This window comes from Lepidochelys olivacea, assembly GCF_965140295.1.
Source record: "Lepidochelys olivacea isolate rLepOli2 genome assembly, chromosome: 25".
In the NCBI taxonomy this organism is placed as follows: Eukaryota; Metazoa; Chordata; order Testudines; family Cheloniidae; genus Lepidochelys; species Lepidochelys olivacea.
In genome coordinates, this window is record NC_140435.1 from 5,075,706 (window position 1) to 5,099,091 (window position 23,386).

Here is a 23,386-nt window from a genome sequence, read left to right on the forward strand (position 1 = left end):
GTCTATAGCAGTGCATTGGATTCTTCCGTCCTAAGTGCAGGACCCTGCACTTGTCCTTGTTGAACCTCATCAGATTTCTTTTGACCCAATCCTCCAATTTGTCTAGGTCCCTCTGTATCCTAACCCTACCTGCCACCGTATCTACCACTCCTCCTAGTTTAGTATCATCCGCAAATTTGCTGAGGGTGCAATCCACACCATCCTCCAGATCATTTATGAAGATATTGAACAAAACCGGCCCCAGGACCGACCCTTGGGGCACTCCACTTGACACCGGCTGCCAACTAGACATGGAGCCATTGATCACTACCCGTTGAGCCCGACAATCTAGCCAACTTCCTACCCACCTTATAGTGCATTCATTCAGCCCATACTTCTTTTAACTTGCTGACAAGAATACTGTGGGAGACTGTGTCAAAAGCTTTGCTAAAGTCAAGAAACAATACATCCACTGCTTTCCCTTCATCCACAGAACCAGTTATCTCATCATAGAAGGCGATTAGATTAGTCAGGCATGACCTTCCCTTGGTGAATCCATACTGACTGTTCCTGATCACTTTCCTCTCGTGTAAGTGCTTCAGGATTGATTCCTTGAGGACCTGCTCCATGATTTTTCCAGGGACTGAGGTGAGGCTGACTGGCCTGTAGTTCCCAGGATCCTCCTTCTTCCCTTTTTTAAAGATTGGCACTACATTAGCCTTTTTCCAGTCATCCGGGACTTCCCCCGATTGCCATGAGTTTTCAAAGATAATGGCCAATGGCTCTGCAATCACATCCGCCATCTCCTTTTGCACTCTCGGATGCAGCGCATCCGGCCCCATGGACTTGTGCTTGTCCAGCTTTTCTAAATAGTCCCGAACCACTTCTTTCTCCACAGAGGGCTGGTCACCTCCTCCCCATGCTGTACTGCCCAGTGCAGGAGTCTGGGAGCTGACCTTGTTCGTGAAGACGGAGGCAAAAAAAGGTGAGTACATAAGCTTTTTCCACATCCTCTGTCCCTAGGTTGCTTCCCCCAGTCAGTCAGGGGCCCACACTTCCCTTGACTTTCTTCTTGTTGCCAACATACCTGATGAAACCCTTCTTGTTGCCCAAGGTCACATAGGAAGTCTGTGGCAGAGCAGGGTCTAGCATCTCGACCATCCTTCCTCCCAGGAGAAAGAAGCCATGGATTTCCATAGCTGGCACCTCATGCTGGCAGGTTTGAAGGCTGAGAGGACATTACCACCCAAAGCATCGAACTCTGATGCAGTGGAAGGTGGTTATATAAATCTGAGGAAGGGGGGGTCTCCTGGCACCCCCATGCAGAGTGCTGCTCTGGCCCCATCCTGGGAATGGAGGGGCCCTGTGCATTTCAAATATGGGCAGAGTAATGCCCTGGGTGAAATTCTCCTCCCCTGCACCGGGCCTGTGCACAGCTTCTGTTCCTTTCAGAGGGTTCAAGCGGGACATACAAGGAGCACAGGACTTGGGTTGGCCCCATGCCCAGGGGTGAACCTCACCCTGTTTGCATCTACTGCATGGGAAAGGAGGGGAGGGAGACAGACATTCTCCGGCAGCCAAGAGACCATACCAAAGCCAGGAGAACTGCCTTGACAGTCCCTCACACAAAGGCTCCTGCTGCCAGGAGTGTGGCTTGAGGGCAGCCTCTGGCTCATCACATACTCCTGGAAGGCAGGACTAGCTGAGTCTCTCTGCTCACTTAGACAGAAAAGCCTGGTGCCATTATCTGCCAGAGCCCCCCGCCAGGCTCTGGCATGCACCGTGAGGAATCAGACACCGCAGGACTTTCCTCCCTTGAGTCACAGTAAATCCAGGCCTTTCAGAGAGCTGCACGGCCTGTGCTTGAGGACAGCAGCATCTCCATGCAGCCAGCAGCCTTTAGAAAACATCCCAGAGAGGAAGCTGCTCCAAGCAAGGAAATCTGTGTCCTGGAGACGTTCAGCCTGAGCAAGGCAGTGCAGGAAGGCTGAGGAACTCCACCGACTCCAGCGTGACAGCTTCCAGGTCAAGACAGCACGTTCAGGGTGGAGGGAAGCAGGCAGCTCCTTCCCCCTCTGTCTGTCTTCTGGCCCCATGAAGCAGATCCTGTGATCTAACTTGTCACTAAATGCTGCTCTTCTCTGAACAGTGACTCCTTAAAATAACCCCAGAAGGCTGCCTCCCCACACCTATGGGCCACATCCACCGACCTGAGTGACCAAAACAAGTGTGTGCTGCTTCTTACCCCTGCTAGCTCTGCCAAGCCAGCTCTGGGGGAACGAGCGGGGCTCTATTCCTGCATGGGGCAATCACCCGGCTTCAGGGCTTCTTACAAATCCAAGCTAATAACAAATCAACCGGCGACGGGTTTATTACGTTCCACTTGCTGACCTGTGCAAATCCATCCACATCAAAGGGATTGCACAGGTGTCACCAGGGGCCTAGCTTGGCTGCAGAATCTCTGTTACTGGTGATGACATGAAGGCTGGGAGGGCCCAGCTTGACTCTCAGAGGCCAGGCAGACAGAGCCAGCTGACAGAGCCAGCTCTTAAGCTTCCCTCCCAGCAGCCCCTGGTGCAGGAGGAGAGGAGGAGTGGCTGGAGCATATCACAATCCAGCTTTGCGCAGCTTGGTGGATGGTTCTTCAGGGACCACTACTGGCCAGCACGCATTAGAGCAGCTCCCAGGTTGCTCTAACTTGTGCTGGGGCCAAGCAGAGAAACTCGCAGCAGTAACTATCTCCCTAAGGGGCTACCCCATCCCCTGAGGCTCCAAGCAGAGCATGACCCTGTATTTTTTACTGGTTGTCTTCATCTGGTGTTCCCATGCTCCCTGCCCTCCAAAGGGCACGTCTGTCTGTCTCTCCAGGCATTTTTACTGCACTCCTCGGCATGGTGAGCGAGTGCTTCTGTTAGTAACCTGGCCACATACGGGCCTTTAGAGAAACACCTGCTTTAAACCTCTTTGGGGTGATTTTCAAAAGCATCTTAGGTATTTAGAAGCACAAATGCCATCAAAAGCCAAAGGGATTTAGGAGCACAGTTTCCTTAGGTGCTTTTGAAAGTTTCCCTCTTTCTACAGTCTAAAAGCATCAGAGCATGCTGGGAAATCACTAACATCCTTCTACTTAGATCTTAACACTTCTTCCTCCAGCAGACTCCAGGGCAGGCTAACCCTCCCGTGGGGTTTCACACACAGAATAAATCAGACCAGAGGAAAAGGGACAGTGACAGACCAACAGCTATGTAGCCATCTCTTGCATCACAATTAATTACCCTGCTTCCTGAGAGAAGGGAAACAGTGGAGCAGCTCCCATCCGCTGGGAAACCTGGCTCTATCCTGTGCGGGGAGCATGCCAGGAAAAACCTTCCGCACTCCATCCCAGACTTCCTGAGGAGCTTCAGCCTTCAAACAAACTGTCTGGGAGACAATCCAGGGCTCAGCCACTCTGCCTTTGAAAATATCCCAGCTGCCCTGTCCTCCCTCCCGCCCTCCAGCCATGGAGAGTGGACTTCTCCTAGAGTCCAGTCCCATCTCACAGCACTTTCAGTCACGGGCAAGGAGTCCTGGCACGTCAGAGACTGCACTGCACATGAAGCTGCCCGGAGGAATCCTAGCAGTCTGTTCTTCTTGGAGCCAAGCTCCAGATGAGCAAGGTATCCTAGCTCCCCCTGCATCACTCTGCTCTGTGACCCAGTCCCTCCCTGCCCCTGTGGCATGGCGACATTCCCAAAGGAGATTCTGGTCAGCCCCTGTGCAGAGGTGCGAGGGGGAGGTGGATTCCTGGTCCCCTCTCCTAGCTACCCAGGTAGCTGCTAGCAGAAATCGGGTGCTAGACTGGCAGAATTGCTGTGCCACAGACACGGTGAGGGCAGCCTTGTTGTGTTTACTCCAGCTGGTGTAAACTGATACCACTGTTATGTGTCGATCAACCCTGGGGAGAAGTTAAATTGACTGGAAGATCATGGCCTGTGTCACACATCCACAGGATTGGGGCTACGACCCCAGCTTTGGAACAGTCTCTAGGAGGAACCCTTCAGTGTGGCAGACCCCCAGGGGCGTCACTCTTCCTCCAGAGTGAGCCACGCCACCCCCTCCTGAGACTGGACCTGTGGGACTTCAGCCCTCCTGCGTCACCCCCTGAGCTCTGTTCAGCGAGTCCAGCTGAGACCGGGTAAGATGTGTGCACTCTGCAGGCATTACTGCACCTCACCAAGCATTCGCAGTGACGCACACACAGCGCTGTCAAAACAGTCGGGATTTTTCATTACCTGGAAGGCTGCACGGTGAGTCCTTAGCTTAGCAGAGAAGTGAAGGTCCAAACAGAGACCATCCCGGTCAGCCCAGAGCCCAGCCAAGCTGCAGTGAACCCCACTGTTCAAACTCTGTCTGTCTGTCTGTCAGTTGAGAGCCCTGACTACTTCCAGCAGCCAGCTCTGATGCCCCCACCTCACCCCTCCCAGTCCTTTGTTCTCAAGCTTCCCTGATGAGAGGTGGGGAGATCCCCCTCCCCCATGATTGCTTGGTGTCAGTGTCCTGGTGACTGGCTTTGTCATTGTCTTCAGAGATTTTCCACTGATATGGGGTTGGCCTCAGCCAGTCTTTTTCCAATGACCCATCCAGGCTCAGAGAAGTTGGGCGACATTCATACCTATGTCTCTTAGCCTGCCCCGAGAACAAGCAGTTCTGTCCCACCCACTGGATAACAGTACAGCATATAGTGGAAACTGAGGCACGCATAGGATTCATGAAAATGTTACAGAAAATTCCCAAGACCTCAGAACCAGGATCACTCATCTGACTTCTTTTGAAAATCAGAACCACGTTTGCTTTTTCCAGTCTCCTGGTAGCTCCGTGGTATTCCATGACTTTTCAGTCGTCAGTGGTACAGTACCACATTTCTTAGCGCATTCCCTCATTGTTCTGGGATACACATCTTCTGGATCAGACAATCAAGATGGATTTGAATGAGTTATCATTCTCTGGATGTTCTGTGCTTTCTCTCTCTCTTACCAGGTCCTCATTACTTACCTCGTTGGCCAAACGTCTCTCCAATATTTCTCTTGCTGAAGAGCAGTTCAGCATCTCAGCCACTTTCATAGACAATAAAGCGAGAAGGGACCATTGTGATTATCTGGTCTGACCTCCTGCATAACCTGGACCAGAGAACTTCCCCCAGATAAGACCCTTTTGAACTACCCCAGTGGTTTCCAACCTTTTTTCATTTGCGGACCCCTAAAAATTTTCGAATGGAGGTGTGACCCCTTTGGAAATCTTAGACTTTGGGCTTGGCTACACTTGCGAGTTACAGTGCAATAAAGGAGCCCCGGGCACCCTAGCTCACGACCCGTTCACACTGGCAAGGCACGTAGAGTGTTCTGACTCCACGGCTACAAGGCTGCTGGTCTTCACCTGGAGAGTGGAATAACGTTTGCTGCGCCCCCCCTGGAGTGCTGTGGCGCCAGTGTGAACGAGGTGTTGCATTACTGCGCCCTGATCAGCTTCCGGAAACATCCCATAATCCCCTTAAGTCAAGTCAAGCCACTCTTATCATTCTTTGGAATCGGCTGTAGGAACGCGGAAATGCCCGTTGAAAGCTCTGTTTCTGACAGCTGGCTGCTTATCTGCTCCGGGACAAAGCAACCATTACTGTGGAATGCTGCATGAGAGAGAGGGAGGCAGGGTGGAGGGTCTGCTGCTGTCTGAACTTACAAGACAGCATGCTGACATGCTCTCAGCCCCCCAAAAACCCACTCTCTCTCCCCCCACATACACACAACACACTCCCTGTCACACTCCACCCCCTCCATTTGAAAAGCACGTTGCAGCCACTTGCATGCTGAGATAGCTGCCCATAATGCACTGCTCCCAATGCCACTGCAAGTGCCACAACTGTGGCCACGCCAGTGCGCTTGAAGCTGTCAGCGTGCTCTACGAAGGCTGGTTTAGCTCAAAGTGCTCTACATCTGCAAGTGTAGCGATGCCCTTAGCTTCTGGCCCCCCAGAGGTCCATGGACCACAGGCTGAAAACCACTGAACTAAAGCATATTTTTTAGGCCTCACACTGGTTACTATTCTTGGTTAGGTCACTAAGGGCTTGTCTATAGTAGAAAAGTTGCAAAGGTTAAACTACATCTTTTAAAACTAATCTAGTTAAACCAGTGCATGCTCCTCATGTAGATGCACTTGGACAGGTTTAACCCTTTCTTAAATTGCTTTGGCTTGCATGGGTAAATTACTGAATGAAGCTAAACCAATTGAACTGAGGGTTTAGCTGGTTTAAGCCTGTTTGCATTAGGGGTTTTCACCAGTTGATTAGATCTATTTAAAATGGAGATAGTGAGAATGGTCTTAGTGGCTGCTAATGTGCTAGGAAGCTAGGTATATCTAATCATAAAACCTTGCTCTTTTCATCAGAGAATCTCAAAGCAATTTACAAACAAGTCAGTTTGTAACAGATGGGGAAACTGAGGCACAAAGTGGTGAAGTCACTTGCCCAGTGTCATTTAGCAGGTCATTTAGAGTGGCAAAGCTGCAAACAGAATTTCAGGTCTCGCAAGTCTCAATCAGTGATCTACCCACTGGGCAGCATCACCTCCCCATAGTTCTGGGGGATACAGGAAGGCCAAATCGCACCTGGAGTTGCAGCTAGCAAGAGATGTTAAGAGTAACAAGAAGGGTTTCTTCAGGTATGTTGGCAACAAGAAGAAAGACAAGGAAAGTGTAGGCCCCTTACTGAATGAGGGAGGCAACCTAGTGACACAGGATGTGGAAAAAGCTAATGTACTCAATGCTTTTTTTGCCTCTGTCTTCATGAACAAGGTCAGCTCCCAAACTACTGCACTGGGCAGCACAGCATGGGGAGGAGGTGACCAGCCCTCTGTGGAGAAAGAAGTGGTTCGGGACTATTTAGAAAAGCTGGACGAGCACAAGTCCATGGGGCCGGATGCACTGCATCCGAGAGTGCTAAAGGAATTGGCGGCTGTGATTGCAGAGCCATTGGCCATTATCTTTGAAAACTCCTGACGATCGGGGGAAGTCCCGGACGACTGGAAAAAGGCTAACGTAGTGCCCATCTTTAAAAAAGGGAAGGAGGAGGATCCTGGGAACTACAGGCCAGTCAGCCTCACCTCAGTCCCTGGAAAAATCATGGAGCAGGTCCTCAAGGAATCAATCCTGAAGCACTTACACGAGAGGAAAGTAATCAGGAACAGTCAGCATGGATTCACCAAGGGCAAGTCATGCTTGACTAATCTAATTGCCTTCTATGACGAGATAACTGGCTCTGTGGTTGAGGGGAAAGCAGTGGATGTGTTGTTCCTTGACTTTAGCAAAGCTTTTGACACGGTATCCCACAATATTCTTGCCAGCAAGTTAAAGAAGTATGGGCAGGATGAATGGATGAGAAGATGGGTAGAAAGTTGGCTAGATTGTCGGGCTCAGCGGGTAGTGATCAATGGCTCCATGTCTAGTTGACAGCCAGTATCAAGTGGAGTGCCCCAAGGGTCAGTCCTGGGGCCGGTTTTGTTCAATATCTTCATAAATGATCTGGAGGATGGTGTGGATTGCACTCTTAGCAAATTTGCGGATGATACTAAACTAGGAGGAGTGGTAGATACGCTGGAGAGCAGGGACAGGATACAGAGGGACCTAGACAAATTGGAGGATTGGGCCAAAAGAAATCTGATGAGATTCAAAAAGGACAAGTGCAGGGTCCTGCACTTAGGACAGAAGAACCCAATGCACCGCTACAGACTAGGGACCGAATGGCTAGGCAGCTGTTCTGCGGAAAAGGACCTAGGGGTGACAGTGGACGAGAAGCTGGATATGAGTCAACAGTGTCCCCTTGTTGCCAAGAAGGCCAATGGCATTTTGGGATGTATAAGTAGGGGCATTGCCAGCAGATCGAGGGAGGTGATCGTTCCCCTCTATTCGACATTGGTGAGGCCTCATCTGGAGTACTGTGTCCAGTTTTGGGCCCCACACTACAGGAAGGATGTGGAAAAATTGGAAAGAGTGCAGAGGAGGGCAACAAAAATGATTAGGGGACTGGAACACATGACTTTTGAAGAGAGGCTGAGGGAACTGGGATTGTTTAGTCTGCAGAAGAGAAGAATGAGGAGGGATTTGATAGCTGCTTACAACTACGTGAAAGGGGGTTCCAAAGAGGATGGATCTAGACTGTTCTCAGTCGTAACTGATGACAGAACAAGGAGTAATGGTCTCAAGTTGCAGTGGGGGAGGTTTAGGTTGGATATTAGGAAAAACTTTTTCACTAAGAGAGTAGTGAAACACTGCAATGTGTTACCTAGGGAGATGGTGGAATCTCCTTCCTTAGAAGTTTTTAAGGTCAGGCTTTACAAAGCCCTGGCTGGGATGATTTAGTTGGGGATTGGTCCTGCTTTGAGCAAGGGCTTGGACTAGATGACCTCCTGAGGTCCCTTCCAACCCTGATAGTCTATGATTCTATGATCTGCAATAGCCACATCACACTGTAGAGGCAGCAGTGTTAACCCAGGCCCACCGTTCTTTAGTTTGCTCCTTTCTTTGACTGGATGACACATTCAGGAACAATCCAGAGTAAGAGTGCACAGAGCTGAAACCAAAGGGGGCCAGATGTCACTGAGGCAGGATCCTCGCCCCTCTACCAGCCATTTCAGCAGGTGGGCACGGTACCTGGGGCAGAGACCCCCATCCTCTCCAGTCCTGAATCCAATCAAGCCTGTCTGCAAAGAGTGATTCCTCCCCAGGGAGAGCAGTGATCCATGTGTCAGACACGTGGCATCGGCTGCCCCAGTGAAACATTAACCAGCACGGCCAAGAAAATGGAACCAGGACAGTAGCTCTGGCGAAGTCCCTCTCCACCGTGCAGCTGCCTTTTCTGAGGAGGGGTGACCGCGCCCAGCCCGGCACCTCCCCTTATTATCCTCGAGCTCTGTTTCAGTAGCAGCCAGTCCCCACTGCATGGTACAATCCCTGCCCCAGTGACCAGTCTAGTTTACACAGCAGGATGGGCAGCAGAGCCAGTGAGTGCACCAGGGTCAAGCCCAAGGCCAATGGCAGAGCCAGGATTAGAACCCATGTCTCCTGAGTGCCAGCCCAGTGACTCATTCTTTGTTTCAGAGTAACAGCCGTGTTAGTCTGTATTCGCAAAAAGAAAAGGAGTACTTGTGGCACCTTAGAGACTAACCAATTTATTAGAGCATAAGCTTTCGTGAGCTACAGCTCACTTCCTCAGATGCATATCGTGGAAACTGCAGCAGACTTTATATATACACATTGAATATGAACCAATACCTCCTCCCACCCCACTGTCCTGCTGGTAATAGCTTATCTAAAGTGATCATCAGGTGGGCCATTTCCAGCACAAATCCAGGTTTTCTCACCCTCCACCCCCCCACACAAATTCACTCTCCTGCTGGTGATAGCCCATCCAAAGTGACAACTCTTTACACAATGTGCATGACAATCAAGTTGGGCTATTTCCTGCACAAATCCAGGTTTTCTCACATCCCCCCCCCACCCCCATACACATTCTTTGTGTAACTCAGGTGGCTCAGTCCCTCACTCCCACTGGGGAACACAACTGACTTCAGCAGAGTTACTCCCCATTTAGCCCAGCAGAAGCAAGAGGAGAACCAGTGCCCTGCTGAGAGGCCTCGCCGGGTCATTCCTTAGCACAGAGGTCGCTGCATGCTCACCAGCGCCTCTCACCATCACAATAGACTGGAAGGGGATGCCACCGAACCGTGCCTCAATCGGCATGGGGGGATATAAGGGGCTCGCTCATTTCAGAGACTTCCTTCTCACCTGGGAAGAGTTCTAGGCTACGCTTTCCAAGGCTTAGCATCCAGGTCTTCAGGTGCCTACACAAGAGATGAGAATTTGAAAATCTGGCCCTTCATCTTTCAGCGCACACACACTGGCCCTTCCCACCACCCCTGCTGCATCTGAACAAACACCCCTGGTTTGGAAGAGTTTCCTGGCCTTAGCTCTCAGCACGTCTCCTCTCTAGAAATCACCATGAATGCTGGGCAGGTCTGTTCTCCAGTTTCCTGCTGCTCCGGGGTTTCTCACACAACAGCACTAAGTCACCTCCAAGCCCTTCTTTGGCACTTCCCATGGACCCTGCTAGAGAGGAAGCTGTGCTGTTATTTTTAAATGCAGGGGTGGAAACGGAGCCCCCGGCTCCCCCAGACACAAGCATGTGCTTTGCTCGGCTCTTTCTCCTCATTTTGGATGTTTAGATGGGGAATGACAGGGCTCATCAGCTGCCCAAGCAGTCACTAGCTCTGGGACTGTGCTGCCCTTCTCTGGCCTTTGTGGGGACAGTTCATGGACCTCCCCCTGATTTTCCAGTCCGTCCCCCCCTTAGTTCAAAGGGCTGGACTGTTCTTGAGCAGTTGGCCTTGGCTATAAAAATGAAAACACTCTGTGGCCGTCTGTGCAGAGCTCAGGAAGCAGGGCCAGCTCCATACGGCATCGCTGCAAACCCTCCCGGGCCAGGCAGCGGAGAATTCAATGCAGCCCAGCTCCCATAAACACGTCCACCGTGAGTCACATTCCCAAACCACGTACAATGGCAGGAAATGTCCAGGGAGCCAAGACTGGGGAATGTGCAAGTGGAACAGAGCCTGGACACAGACTCTGCATTTCTCGCCTGGTAAGCAGCAGGTGTGTGGAGGAATCTGGGGGCTCCTGGGGCCTGATTCCAAGTCAGTCTAGTGACACTGGCACAAAGCACTGTGGACAGACCAGGCCCGGTTCTCTGTCTTTATTTCTCTGAATGTTCCTTGCTGTGTTTTTAATGGCCACAAGTGAGGTCCCAAATCCTTTGCAGCACACTGCACCTAAGTTATGCAGCAGGCTCCCACTTTTATATGGCACCCCCCCCCCCCCCCCCCGGATTTGTACAGCCTCACAGGAACCTTCCGCAGCTGTGGCAGGAACAGAGAACTCTCCTCCTCAGCCCATGGCAGGTCTGCAGCTGGAGAGGTCCTGTGTCCAGCTGAGGGGACAGGGGAGCAGCCCTTGCCCAAGGGACAGAAATAAATGTGGAGCCATGCTCTAGGAGACCTTGCAGGCCCTTTGCCCATGTGCAGATCTTCTAAGGGGGAAGGAGGAGAGCATCCCAGGAGAAGAGCACAGGGTGGAGAGGAGGCGAGAGCATTTGTGGGAATTGACAGGGCAGCGAGTGGCTTTACTGCAGACACTTGAAGATAAGGAGAATCTTGTGGCCACATGCACAGCTGCAGAATCAAGCTACATGTGAAAGGCACTGACCTCAATGAGACCTTCTCCTCCACTCCAGCTCCCTCAGCATCTGCCTTGCCTGGTCTCTTGCTCGCTGCCCTGACAGTGTCTTATCCTCAAGGATCCCAAAGCACTTAGAACGTCACCTGATTGCCTGTTACCGTACATGAAGGACTGAGCCTACCCTGAAATGCAGCCATGTTGCTATCCAAGATGGAGCTGGCTCCCACGTTGGGGTTGCAAGGAAAAGACCGGCCATTACTCATAACCATGTGTGGTGAGATGTACCGGGCCCATCCAGGGGATGGCAGTAAAAGCCTTAACTCCTGGAGCAGAATGAAGACCTAACCAGGGATCATTCATAGAAACTGTGTGAACTGACACCCTGCCTGCCTCCTGCCTACTGGTTTGTATTGGTTTCTTGCCAGGTCCAAACCTTGGCTGCACAAAGCCACCCACTGTCCTTTTTTGACTAAGATCAGGTAGGCGCCAGGCTGAAGGAAGCTGTTCTCAGAGTCTCTGTTCAAAACCCTGACTGAGAAGATTTACTGTTGTCAGCTGAGGGCCAAGGCCCTGGAACATTGGCCCCACCACACCTTCTGTCTAGCAGAAACAGACTGCAGTGCTGCCAACTCTCACAATTTTATCACGAGTGCCATGATATTGGGGCAAAGCCCCAGCTCCTGGAGCCAGGTGAATACAGGCAAAGCTCAGCTTATATTTATGAAAAACATTTCTAGCCCTCCTGGCTGTGGAGTAAAGTTGGACATGTGACCCTAGACAGTGCAACCTAAAAGCTCAGAAAGCTAAAAAGAAAAAAAAATCTTTAAAAATCTCATGATGTCAAAGCCACTCTCATATTTGAGGGCCTGACTCCTGGTTCTTGAACATTTGGGATCAGCCATACTGGGACTGGTTCCATTCGACTCTGCTGGGTAGTCTCTAGTTGGACTATAAACACACCAGGGCAGGTGCTCTCTCTCACTGTGTGTGTACAGGGCTTAGCACAAGAAGGTCCTTGAGTTCAGCTGGAATCTCGAGACTCCAGCATAGTGCAAATAAATAATACATAATAGTGACCATGCCCTTGGCTGGGCTGCTGGGTCCGTGGCTGATGGCTTTTTGCCTTCTCTTTCAGCCTCTCATCCTTCTCCTTCTGCCTGCTTGTCCATCGTTTCTCTCTCTAGGTTTCCAAGCATCCCTCTCCCTCCTTCAGTAAGTGAGACAGAATCACTGTGGCTGCCTGCAAGCATGCATACACCAAGGCTGCAAGCTAAGCTGCACCCAGGCAGCCTAGGGAGTAGAATGCAGGGTTCTCTGCTCTCCATCACGTGCCACAGGACAATCTCCACTAGCACCTAGATCTCACTGTGCATTAAACACATGCAGACAGGAGACACCAGCTGAGAGCAGCATGAGAGCCTGTATGTATCCTCTTGGTAAGCTAGCCCAGTGTATGTCCAAGCCCAGCAGGGGTCAATGGTATGTACGTGTGCACACACACACACACTTTGCTCTTGCTACATAACAACCAGATAACAACTCTGATCGCATCACACCATTCAGGATTCCATCCAACAACACCACAGTTGCATTAAAGAACACACAGTTCAGATAGACAGTGGAACGTAAGTCCAAACAGAAGGTTCGTGAGCCAGCACAAAGCGTTTGAAGGGGGGGGGCCTCACACCAGCTGCAGGATTAAACCGAAATCACTTCTGCGAAGGAGGGCCAGGAGTGCGGTAGGGAGAGCTGAAACACCCCGTATTTCAGCAGAGAGTCCTGCAGGGCCACGGCTCTGTCACCAGCCGTCCCAAGGCTCAGTGGCAGAATCCTTAAACGGCAGGAAGGCTCCGAGCTCATGGGCCCACCGGAAAGAGGCTGCCATGGCAGGGGGACAGCACAGACCTCGTACAGAATGTCCAGTGGGATGGGAGCTGTAGATCCCAGCTTAGCACAGGGCTGGGCAAGTGGGATGAAGAGAACTGTAGGTACCAGCTTGACACAGGACCAGGTGAGATAAAGCCGTGCTAGGGCTGGTGAGTGGGAGGGAAAGGAGAAGGCACGAGCTCAGTGTTATACTCCTGGTCCAGGGATGGGTTTAAAACTGAGCAGCACTCAGTCCTGCTCAACAGGATCAGCAGGCATCCTTGGTCCAAGGCTGTCCCACTCCAATGGGACAGGAGCCATGCCAGGGGCTCTGTCTGAGGGATGGAGTGGCAGGTTCTCTGGCAGGTGGGAGAAGAGGAGGCGGTCTCATGTTTCAGCACATTGTGATAGATGGAAACTTAACTCTGAATAATCTGGCTTTCCAGGCTGCAGCAGGTCTGGGTGGGCTCCGTGTGTTTTGGGGGGAGTCTGGAGTGTGTTGTCAGATGGGGTGTGGGGTTATATGGCTTTTGTAAAAGCTTCAAATTCCTTTAAGCCACTTTCCAGAGAGGTCACTCTGATGTTTGCTCCTCCCAGCGGCAGCACAGTCTGCTCCTGGGAACCCGGGAATGCTTCTCTAGGTGATTTCGAGTGGGATAAGAGACCGAGAAGTGGGCTCCAGCTGATCCTCGCTCTCTGCCAAATCATTGAGGTCATCAAGAGCGTGAGGGGGACAGTGCCCAGAGCAGCCCCAGGCTGATTTATCTTTGCAAAGCACATTTCCCCTTGAGCTGGGTCATGGAGATAAGCTCTGAAGATCCAGCACTGAGGCTGTTCCAGAGTTAACCACTGAGCAAGCAGGCTGCTTCCTCTCCAGTGAGCAGGCAGAAATCCTCACCAAGAGCTGCCAGCTCAAGGCTGGGAGTGCCAGGCCCCAGCCAGGTGAGCCAGCCCCGTACTATCCTCTGTGAATCTTGGAGATGAATGGTCCTTTTGATGCTCCCAGGATACCACATCCTCCACACAAGACAATTGTTTCCTCCCTCGTGTTCTCCTGCCATCATCTTCCCCTTCCATTGGCTGTAAACATGCATCCCGCTGGACCTCTTACAGTGCACTCTGCGAATCAAGCCACTCTCCAGAAGCTCTCTGACTCGTGTCTGCACAGTTCCATGGTTAGGCTCCCCAAAGCAGTGGCCACTCTTGGAAACACTGGGCCCAAGTGTGTAAAGGTCGTTTACACCAGCAATTAGTTGGGGCTTAAAAGTGCACTCCCCAGACCTGGAGGCCCATGATGTAATCTGGAAACATCCTGTGTGTCCCTCACCATAGAATTCATTGTACTCCACTGGAGAGCAGTAACCATGCTGAGTGCGCAGCAGAGAGGTCCTTCCGTCATGCCCAGACCTCTGACCCGAACGCCTCCCTGAGCAATTGCCTTGTCAGCTGTGGTAGCATTGGACCTGGTGCTGAAGTTACAGGCTCATTTGTCAGTAGTTTCTTGTTCCATCTTAGAGGCTGGTTCCACACATGGCCTTCTCCATGCACCTCACTTCTCACCTCTTCTCCAGGACCCACCAGTGAGCCTGACACACCACATACCAGTCTGCAGGGGAATGCTCCCTGCTTTGTCTGACTGACAGCAGGAAGGTAAGAGTGGTCTCAGAGGCCCACATGTCGTCTCCAAGACAACCCAGGGATATACATCCCAGGCATGTTTGTTAAGGTTCTCAACTATTCCAAAGTGCATTCAGGAGCCAGAGCCACATTGGAAGGGGTGTAGCTGGTCTGACTCACTGAAGTCAGGACTGGAGGGAAGGAGGCAAGCTTGAATACCCTCAGTCGTCTAATTCCAGGGGTGAAATAATGATTTATGGAGTTCTCATCATCACAATCTAACCCTCTTCCTTCTGCAGGACAGTGGGCCTGTTTACACTGCTGCAAAAAAGGCTCTGCTGCAAAGGGATGGTTGGACCATCCTGAGCTTGTGTCACCTGGGCCAGATCTTCAGCTGGTGTAAGTGGCATGCTGATTTACACCAGCTTGGATCTGGCCCAACATTTCTAGTTATTTAGTTTTATGTATGCACATGGTCCAGTAAAACGGGACATCCATCCATCCCCCTCTCTGCAGGCTCCTGTCAATTCCTGGAATCTACATATAACGAAACAGACAATGGCTTGAACCTGAATCAATCCAACAGCAAAAGCACAGTGAGCATCTCCCACCGACGGGAGACAAATGAACGGGCTTGCAGCAGGTGACCCAGGCTACGTGAGATCAGTGGGAGAGTCAGGAGTAAAGTGTCTGTAGATGAAATGGTTACATTTTACAAAGAGTAAACGCACACTGTCAGCCGGGATGACTGGTGATTTACATTACCTGAGTCAGAATGTGCGCACACAATCTGTGAAAACCTGCACGTTTGTATATGTGTGGGCTGGGCACATGTATGTGTATTTGTATTCATCTGAGAATGCCTCGGTTCAGCGGGGCACGTGTCTAAAGGTGTGCTTGCAGTTATCACTACGTGGGTTCACATATACGTTTGCACATGCACACACTTCCTTTGAACGCATGCAGGTACGTTTGCATACCCAAGCTGGGTTGACACATGTGCGTGTTTCTGTCTCCAGGCACATGGAGTGTCTGTATGCCTGTATGCACAGTATAAACTCTAAACTGCCAGCCATGTTTTCATTTTCCTTTTTCTTTCCCTTGGGGATGAACGTTCATCAGACTTTACAACTGTGTTTAATACCCAATAATTTAACTCTACCACCAGGAACAACTGTACAAGTTCAAACAGGTTCCTAGGCTGCAGCTTTCCAGCAAGCAGGTTTTCATCAGACACTAGAAAGAGTGTGCCAGCAAACCCCACAGCCACGCATTGCCAGCAGCCCTGAATGGCCCTGCTGCTAAATTATACTTCATACAACCAGGCTTGAGTCAGAACTCACTAACCCTGGGGAGAATCAGGAGCAGCCTCGTTGAGAACAATGGAGTCCAACCTGTGTCAAATGGGGGCAAGGGGTAAAGAATCAGGCCCAGTGGTTATGAATTGATACTGTGGTTGGCCTAGGATTCTTATGAAAGGGTGGGGCAAATTAACTGCTGTTTCACAGTCCGAGACAACATGTTTGTGCTTCAGCAATAAACCTACTGCAGGCAACAATAAAAGCCCTTGTTCTCTCTTCCTATTACTGAGCACATTCCCAAAGCTCTGGGAGGACCTTAGCTAACCTCTCCTGCCTTTGTGAGAGAATCTCTCCTTTGCTATGATGTGCACCCTCCCCACCTGTATCCTCATTAGGCACGAAGGGCTTAGCCCAATGAACTGTGCAGCCACCGACATGGGCCGCACCACTGCAATATCTGAGACCTCGTGTAGGGAACCTCACAGGTACCTCTCGTGCAGCCGTCCGTACAATGCCTTGAGAACTCCAGTGCTGTGTGCGTTCTGACTAATAACGGCGTCGATGGCAGGTGTATGCACTTATGGCAGCTGGCGTGTCTCCAGGGAGAGCAATTATCCTGGGAAAGTGAATCTGAGGTGGTTCAGTGGGACATAGAGGCCCTTCATGGCGGGACAAGGTAATCAACAGGATTGGAGCTTTAGTACAGGGGAAATGGCGGCCTGTCCACCCTGCAGAATTCAGGTTCAGCCATAACAGCTGAGGCCATTCAGCCCATAACAACTCTCTCCTCTGTAGAGGATAAAATCAATACAGAAAAGCAGAGCAATTTGGTTGCAACTCAGATACCTTGTGGGATCTAAAAGGGTTCACTCTTAAAGTGGGTCTGGCCTGTTCCATTCCTCTGCCTCTTGGAATCTACATATGTTTCCTTAAACACAGCGGCCAGATTTACAGTGTAAATCAGCATTGCTCCTTTAGCTTCAATAGAGCAACAGTGAGTTACACCATTGGAGGATATGGCCCCACAAGTCTAACCTAACAAGCCTTGCATTTGGGTTCAGTATGGGAAGATCTCCCCCTTCCTGGGGTGGGTATTTTCCAGTGGACATTCCCTTACACTAGGGCCGTGTCATTGTAGTCTTTTTAAATGGTCTTCCAGAAAACTGGAGAAGAACAGATTCTTACCCTCACCGTCTTTCCACTTTGTTCCTTTTATTACTGCTTAATAACAGTGGACACAAAATCATCAGCCTTTGCAAATAATCCATTTTTCTGGTATCGTTTGCATCAGACAGACAAGAAAGGACAGAGCAGCAGAAGGTTCAGACTGTAGCTGCAGGAACCTAGGCAGTTATAGGAAGCTGGGGATCAAGTCGCTCCTTGCCAAATTCCCACACTTATAGATTCATAGATCCTAAGCCCTGAAGAGATGACTGATCATCTAGCCTGGCTGTGTGTATAGCGCAGGCCACAGAACTTCCCCAAAATAATTCCTAATACCGAGCTTTTCGAATAACGTCCAGTCTTGATCTAAAAACGGTCATTGATGGAGAATCCACCACAACCCCTGGTAAATTGTTCCAGTGGTTAAGTACTCTCCCCATTAAAAATGTACAGTTTATTTCCACTTTGACTTTGTCTAGCTTCAACTTGCTTTCCACCTTTCTCTGCAAAACCACTCAGAGCTGCCAAACCCCAGAGTGAGCTCCAACTGACAGGGTCCTTCTGGCAAGATTCCAATAGGCATCTAACAGAGCCACTGGCCCAGGGCAGGGAGGGCATTTCTATATGAACCATAGATAAATATGGTGCCTAAGATAGTATTTCATTGACATCCGTACTTCATGTATGGAGTGGCTAATCTGGACACAGCGAGGCACTTCTGTACAAGGTACCGTAGGAACGTCAGTCACGTGAAACCTGGACAGAACCTATCTGCCTGTCTTTCCTCCTCCCTGCCTTTCAAAAGTGCCCACCGCTGTGGTGTGAAGGCCCCATGGACATAAACGAGCTACCCTATGAACTGGGTGTGAGACAGGATCTCATCTCTGCCCCGCTCCACACAGCCATGGCCAGGGATGGGAGCTCCCCATGAGCAGAGCTGACTGCTCTTTGGGGACTACCCCCGGTCTGTGGCTAGCATTACCGAGCCATTCAAAGCAAAGGCAAGGAAGGAGGAAACTAGGCGCTGGAATTAGGGGTGTGGGGGGTGCCGCAGCATCCCCTGGCTTGAAGCCATTTCCATTATATACAGAGTTTAGTTTGGTTCAGTGGCTCTCAGCACCCCGCTATAAAAATTGTCCCAGCGCCCCTGAGGAGAAACCTCCGGCCCTGGGCTCCTCTCAGGAGCTGGGGTTTGGGGATGGAGCCAGGGCTCTGCTCCAGCGCCCCCGCCGCAGCGCTCACCAAAGCAGCCCCCGGGAAAGCCCCTTGGCGGCTTCTAAGCTAGTCAGGGAGGCTCCAAGCGGGGGCCATTGAGCGGGCAGCCCGGAGCCCCCGATGTCTGAGCGCGGAGCCAGGGGCCCGGCTCCCAGCCCCCCGGGGCCCGGCTCCCAGCCCCCCGGGGCCCGGCTCCCAGCCCCCCGGGGCCCGGCTCCCAGCCCCCCGGGGCCCGTCCACACCTCAGACACGGACCCACGTGGGGCTCCGCCAGGGGCCGGCTGGGAGCGGAGCCCAGCGGCTCCAGAGCGGCCAGCGCCTCGGGGCGCCTGGCCCTGCTCAGCCTCAGGACCGGTCCCCGAAGTCAGGCACCGGCGGGTCCCCGGCCCCCGCTGCACCTGTGCAAGCGGGGCTGGGCTCGGCGCGGGGCTCGCCGGCTGCCAGAGCCGCGCCCGCCTCGCCTCGCCTCGCCGCGCCCAGCAGCCCGGGGCCCCGGCCTGCCCGCTCCCCGCGAACCCCGCGCCGCGAGCTGCCCCGAGCCCCGGCTCTCCGCGCCGCCCAGAAAATCCCTCCTGACCTGCCGCTGCCGCCGCCCGTCCGGCCCGGCGCGCCCCGCGCAGCGCCCCGCGACACTGGCTGCGGCTCGGCCGGCCCCGCCGCTCCCTCCGCTCACATCTGGCCAATTGCGCGCCAGGGGTGGGACCGCCCGGGGGCGCCGCCTGCCAGGAATGCGCCGGGCCGGGCCGGGCGCGGAGCCGGGGTCCGAGCGGCGCTGGGGGAGGGCGCTGGGCATTGCCCCGCAGCCGGCGCCGCCGCCCCCGCGACCCCTGCAAAGCTGGGGAGCCGCGCAAGCTACCGCGGAGCTCGCCCACGGCGCTGCCTGGCTGCAGCCTCCCCGCCGCCCGGCTTGTCAGCGGGGGATTAGGTCTTTGTTTGCATTACAGCAGCGCCCGGCGGGGGGCCGGGGCCCGCCTGTGCTAGGCGCTGTACGAACCAGGCTGGCCTTGCCCAGACAGCCAGCGATGGGCCTCTGGAGTGTCAGCTCTGGGCGCAGGGACTTTGCAGCGCCTGTTCATTGTTATTTGCATTAGGGTGACACCTAGGGGACCCCAAGTGAGATCAGGCCCCCATTGCTCCAGGTGCTGCAGGGACACAGCAGGCTGCAGGACACACCACAGGTTTCAGAGTAACAGCCGTGTTAGTCTGTATTCGCAAAAAGAAAAGGAGGACTTGTGGCACCTTAGAGACTAACCAATTTATTAGAGCATAAGCTTTCCTGAGCTACAGCTCACTTCCTCAGATGCATATCGTGGAAACTGCGGCAGGCTTTATATATACACAGAGAATATGAAACAATACCTATTCCCACCCCACTGTCCTGCTGGTAATAGCTTATCTAAAGTGATTTCCAGCACAAATCCAGGTTTTCTCACCCTCCACCCCCCCACACAAATTCACTCTCCTGCTGGTGATAGCCCATCCAAAGTGACAACTCTTTACACAATGTGCATGACAATCAAGCTGGGCTATTTCCTGCATAAATCCAGGTTCTCACATCCCCCCCACCCCCATACACACACAAACTCACTCTCCTGCTGGTAATAGCTCATCCAAACTGACCACTCTTCAAGTTAAAATCCAAGTTAAACCAGAACATCTGGGGGGGGGGGGTAGGAAAAAACAAGAGGAAACAGGCTACCTTGCATAATGACTTAGCCACTCCAAGTCTCTATTTAAGCCTAAATTAATAGTATCCAATTTGCAAATGAATTCCAATTCAGCAGTTTCTCGCTGGAGTCTGGATTTGAAGTTTTTTTGTTTTAAGATAGCGACCTTCATGTCTGTGATCGCGTGACCAGAGAGATTGAAGTGTTCTCCGACTGGTTTATGAATGTTATAATTCTTGACATCTGATTTGTGTCCATTTATTCTTTTACGTAGAGACTGTCCAGTTTGACCAATGTACATGGCAGAGGGGCATTGCTGGCACATGATGGCATATATCACATTGGTGGATGTGCAGGTGAACGAGCCTCTGATAGTGTGGCTGATGTTATTAGGCCCTGTGATGGTGTCCCCTGAATAGATATGTGGGCACAGCTGGCAACGGGCTTTGTTGCAAGGATAAGTTCCTGGGTTAGTGGTTCTGTTGTGTGGTATGTGGTTGTTGGTGAGTATTTGCTTCAGGTTGCGGGGCTGTCTGTAGGCAAGGACTGGCCTGTCTCCCAAGATTTGTGAGAGTGTTGGGTCATCCTTTAGGATAGGTTGTAGATCCTTAATAATGCGTTGGAGGGGTTTTAGTTGGGGGCTGAAGGTGACGGCTAGTGGCGTTCTGTTATTTTCTTTGTTAGGCCTGTCCTGTAGTAGGTAACTTCTGGGAACTCTTCTGGCTCTATCAATCTGTTTCTTTACTTCTGCAGGTGGGTATTGTAGTTGTAAGAAAGCTTGACAGAGATCTTGTAGGTGTTTGTCTCTGTCTGAGGGGTTGGAGCAAATGCGGTTGTATCGCAGAGCTTGGCTGTAGACGATGGATCGTGTGGTGTGGTCAGGGTGAAAGCTGGAGGCATGCAGGTAGGAATAGCGGTCAGTAGGTTTCCGGTATAGGGTGGTGTTTATGTGACCATTGTTTATTAGCACTGTAGTGTCCAGGAAGTGGATCTCTTGTGTGGACTGGACCAGGCTGAGGTTGGTGGTGGGATGGAAATTGTTGAAATCATGGTGGAATTCCTCAAGGGCTTCTTTTCCATGGGTCCAGATGATGAAGATGTCATCAATATAGCGCAAGTAGAGTAGGGGCTTTAGGGGACGAGAGCTGAGGAAGCGTTGTTCTAAATCAGCCATAAAAATGTTGGCATACACACCACAGTGATTCTTCCTAAGGCCTTGTCTACAGTTAAAAGTGGTGCCAGCATGGCTATGGAGGGGATTTCCACCCCACCCCATATAATTGTGCTGGCAAAAGCCCAAGTGTAGCTTCATGAGACAGCTCATGGTGGTCCAGAGACATATACACGGAGCACATGACGGGACCCCGCCAGTACCAGGTCGAGTAATCGAGACCGGCAGTCAGGGAAAATAACCCACTTCCTTCCTTCCCTGACAAACCAAGGGACGCACCCCACCCACGTCCTTATTCACTACACCAACACCGACTTGGACTCTAAATACATTCAATGGGTGGCATACCTGAGATCACTTATCCACTGACGTTTTAAAACTCCCACACCCCAATCTGGGTCTATGCTGGTTATGTACTATGAATGTGTCTTGTGAACCTTGTAACGGACTCTTGTAATCCCTCATAACCCAAGCCTGACCCCAGATGTACAGTACCTTCCTTCTTAACTTGTGTAAATTTGATTTTAAACATTAACTTTAATAAAATTTTTAAATATGAATGTAAGAACGGCCATACTGGGTCAGACCAATGGTCCATCTAATCCAGTATCCTGTCTCTGGAAGAGGCCAGTACCGGATTCAGGAGGAGTGCACAGAACAGGGAAACTGGAGTGATCCCCCTCTGTTTTACCTTCCCAGCTTCTGGCAGTCAAGGGTTTAGGGTTGCCCAGACCATGGGATTGAGTCCTGGTTCATTGATGGACTGGTCCTCCATTAACTTACCTAGTTCTCTTTTGAACCCAGTTGTACTTTTGGCCCCCTTTCATCCCTATTTAAAGATGTTCTTTTAATGGAAAGTGCCCATTCTCATCAGTGCTGGAGTTTCACTCTTGGGTCTTGTGCTTCCAGGGTGATACATGGTAGCAGGGTTTGATTAAAGTATAGACTATTAGCCCATGCCTATGACTCTAGCTCCTGGAGTCACACAATGTGCTGGAAGTGGCCCACCTTGATTATCATACACATTGTAGGGAGAGTGATCACTTTAGATAAGCTATTACCAGCGGGAGAGTGGGGTGGGAGGAGAGAAAACCTTTTGAAGTGGTAAACACCCATTTTTTCATGGTCTGTGTGTATAAAACATCCTCACTGCATTTTCCACTTTATGCATCCAATGAAGTGAGCTGTAGCTCACGAAAGCGCATGCTCAAATAAATTGGTTAGTCTCTAAGGTGCCACAAGAACTCCTGTTCTTTTTGTGAATACAGACTAACACGGCTGCTACTCTGAAGCAATGAGATGAGAATCTCAGCTTTATATTTCTAATCCTCCTCATGGATACAAAGAAAAGCCTTTCTTGTCAACTGCTGGAAATGGCCCACCTTGATTACCACTACAAAAGGTCCCCCCCACCCGCTCTTCTGCTGGTAATAGCTCACCTTACCTGATCACTCTGGTTATGGTGTGTATGGTAACACCCATTGTTTCATGTTCTCTGTGTATATAAATCTCCCCACTGTATTTTCCACTGAATCCGATGAAGTGAGCTGTAGCTCACGAAAGCTCATGCTCAAATAAATTTGTTAGTCTCTAAGGTGCCACAAGTACTCCCGTTCTTTTTCCTAAACTGAGTGTAATTGATACCTGCTGGAGTCTGCTGACAGCCTGAAACAATAGCTTGCAAGAGGTATAAAGGGCCCAGTTCATCTTAACTCTGCAACCTGCTGCTACCCGAAGGAGACATGGGGCAACGGTACAGGGAGAGAGGCACAACATGAGGTAGAGGCGTGGGGCCCCCCAGATAGCCCAGGGGGTATGTTGAGGACCATGGGTGGCTGCTGAAGGATGGAACCCTTGTATCTCAACATTTTTTTGATCCTTTGAGTGAATTGTCATTGTTAGTATGAGGGGGCACGAAAAGAGAGGTCCAAACCAAGCGGTAATGTTCTGGCACTGCGAACTGTTTTTGCAGCAGCTGTGTACCTATGAATAATTTTAGTTAGACAGTTTAAGACAAAACAGACGTTGCTGGTGGTATGTGATGCTTCTCCGAAGAACCGCATTAGTGCTGACTGATAAGCATTACTGTAATTTTTAACTCCTATAAATAAGCAAGACTTTCTGAGATAGCGCCATCTGGTGACTCCCAA

General features: G+C 51.3%; 1 protein-coding gene across 4 annotated transcripts in view; it reads right to left on the minus strand.

Annotated features, from left to right (window-relative positions):
- KANK3 (KN motif and ankyrin repeat domains 3) overlaps positions 1-19,051 on the minus strand; it is a 60,107-nt gene extending 41,056 nt beyond the window's left edge. For 3 of the 4 annotated variants that reach the window (XR_014709579.1, XM_084614227.1, XM_084614225.1), the window contains exon 1: positions 18,976-19,051. The gene's annotated coding sequence lies outside the window, so the exon portion shown is untranslated. The remainder of the gene's footprint in view (positions 1-18,975) is intronic. The other variant, XM_084614226.1, reaches the window with a different exon arrangement.
- Between the last annotated feature and the right edge of the window lie 4,335 nt (positions 19,052-23,386).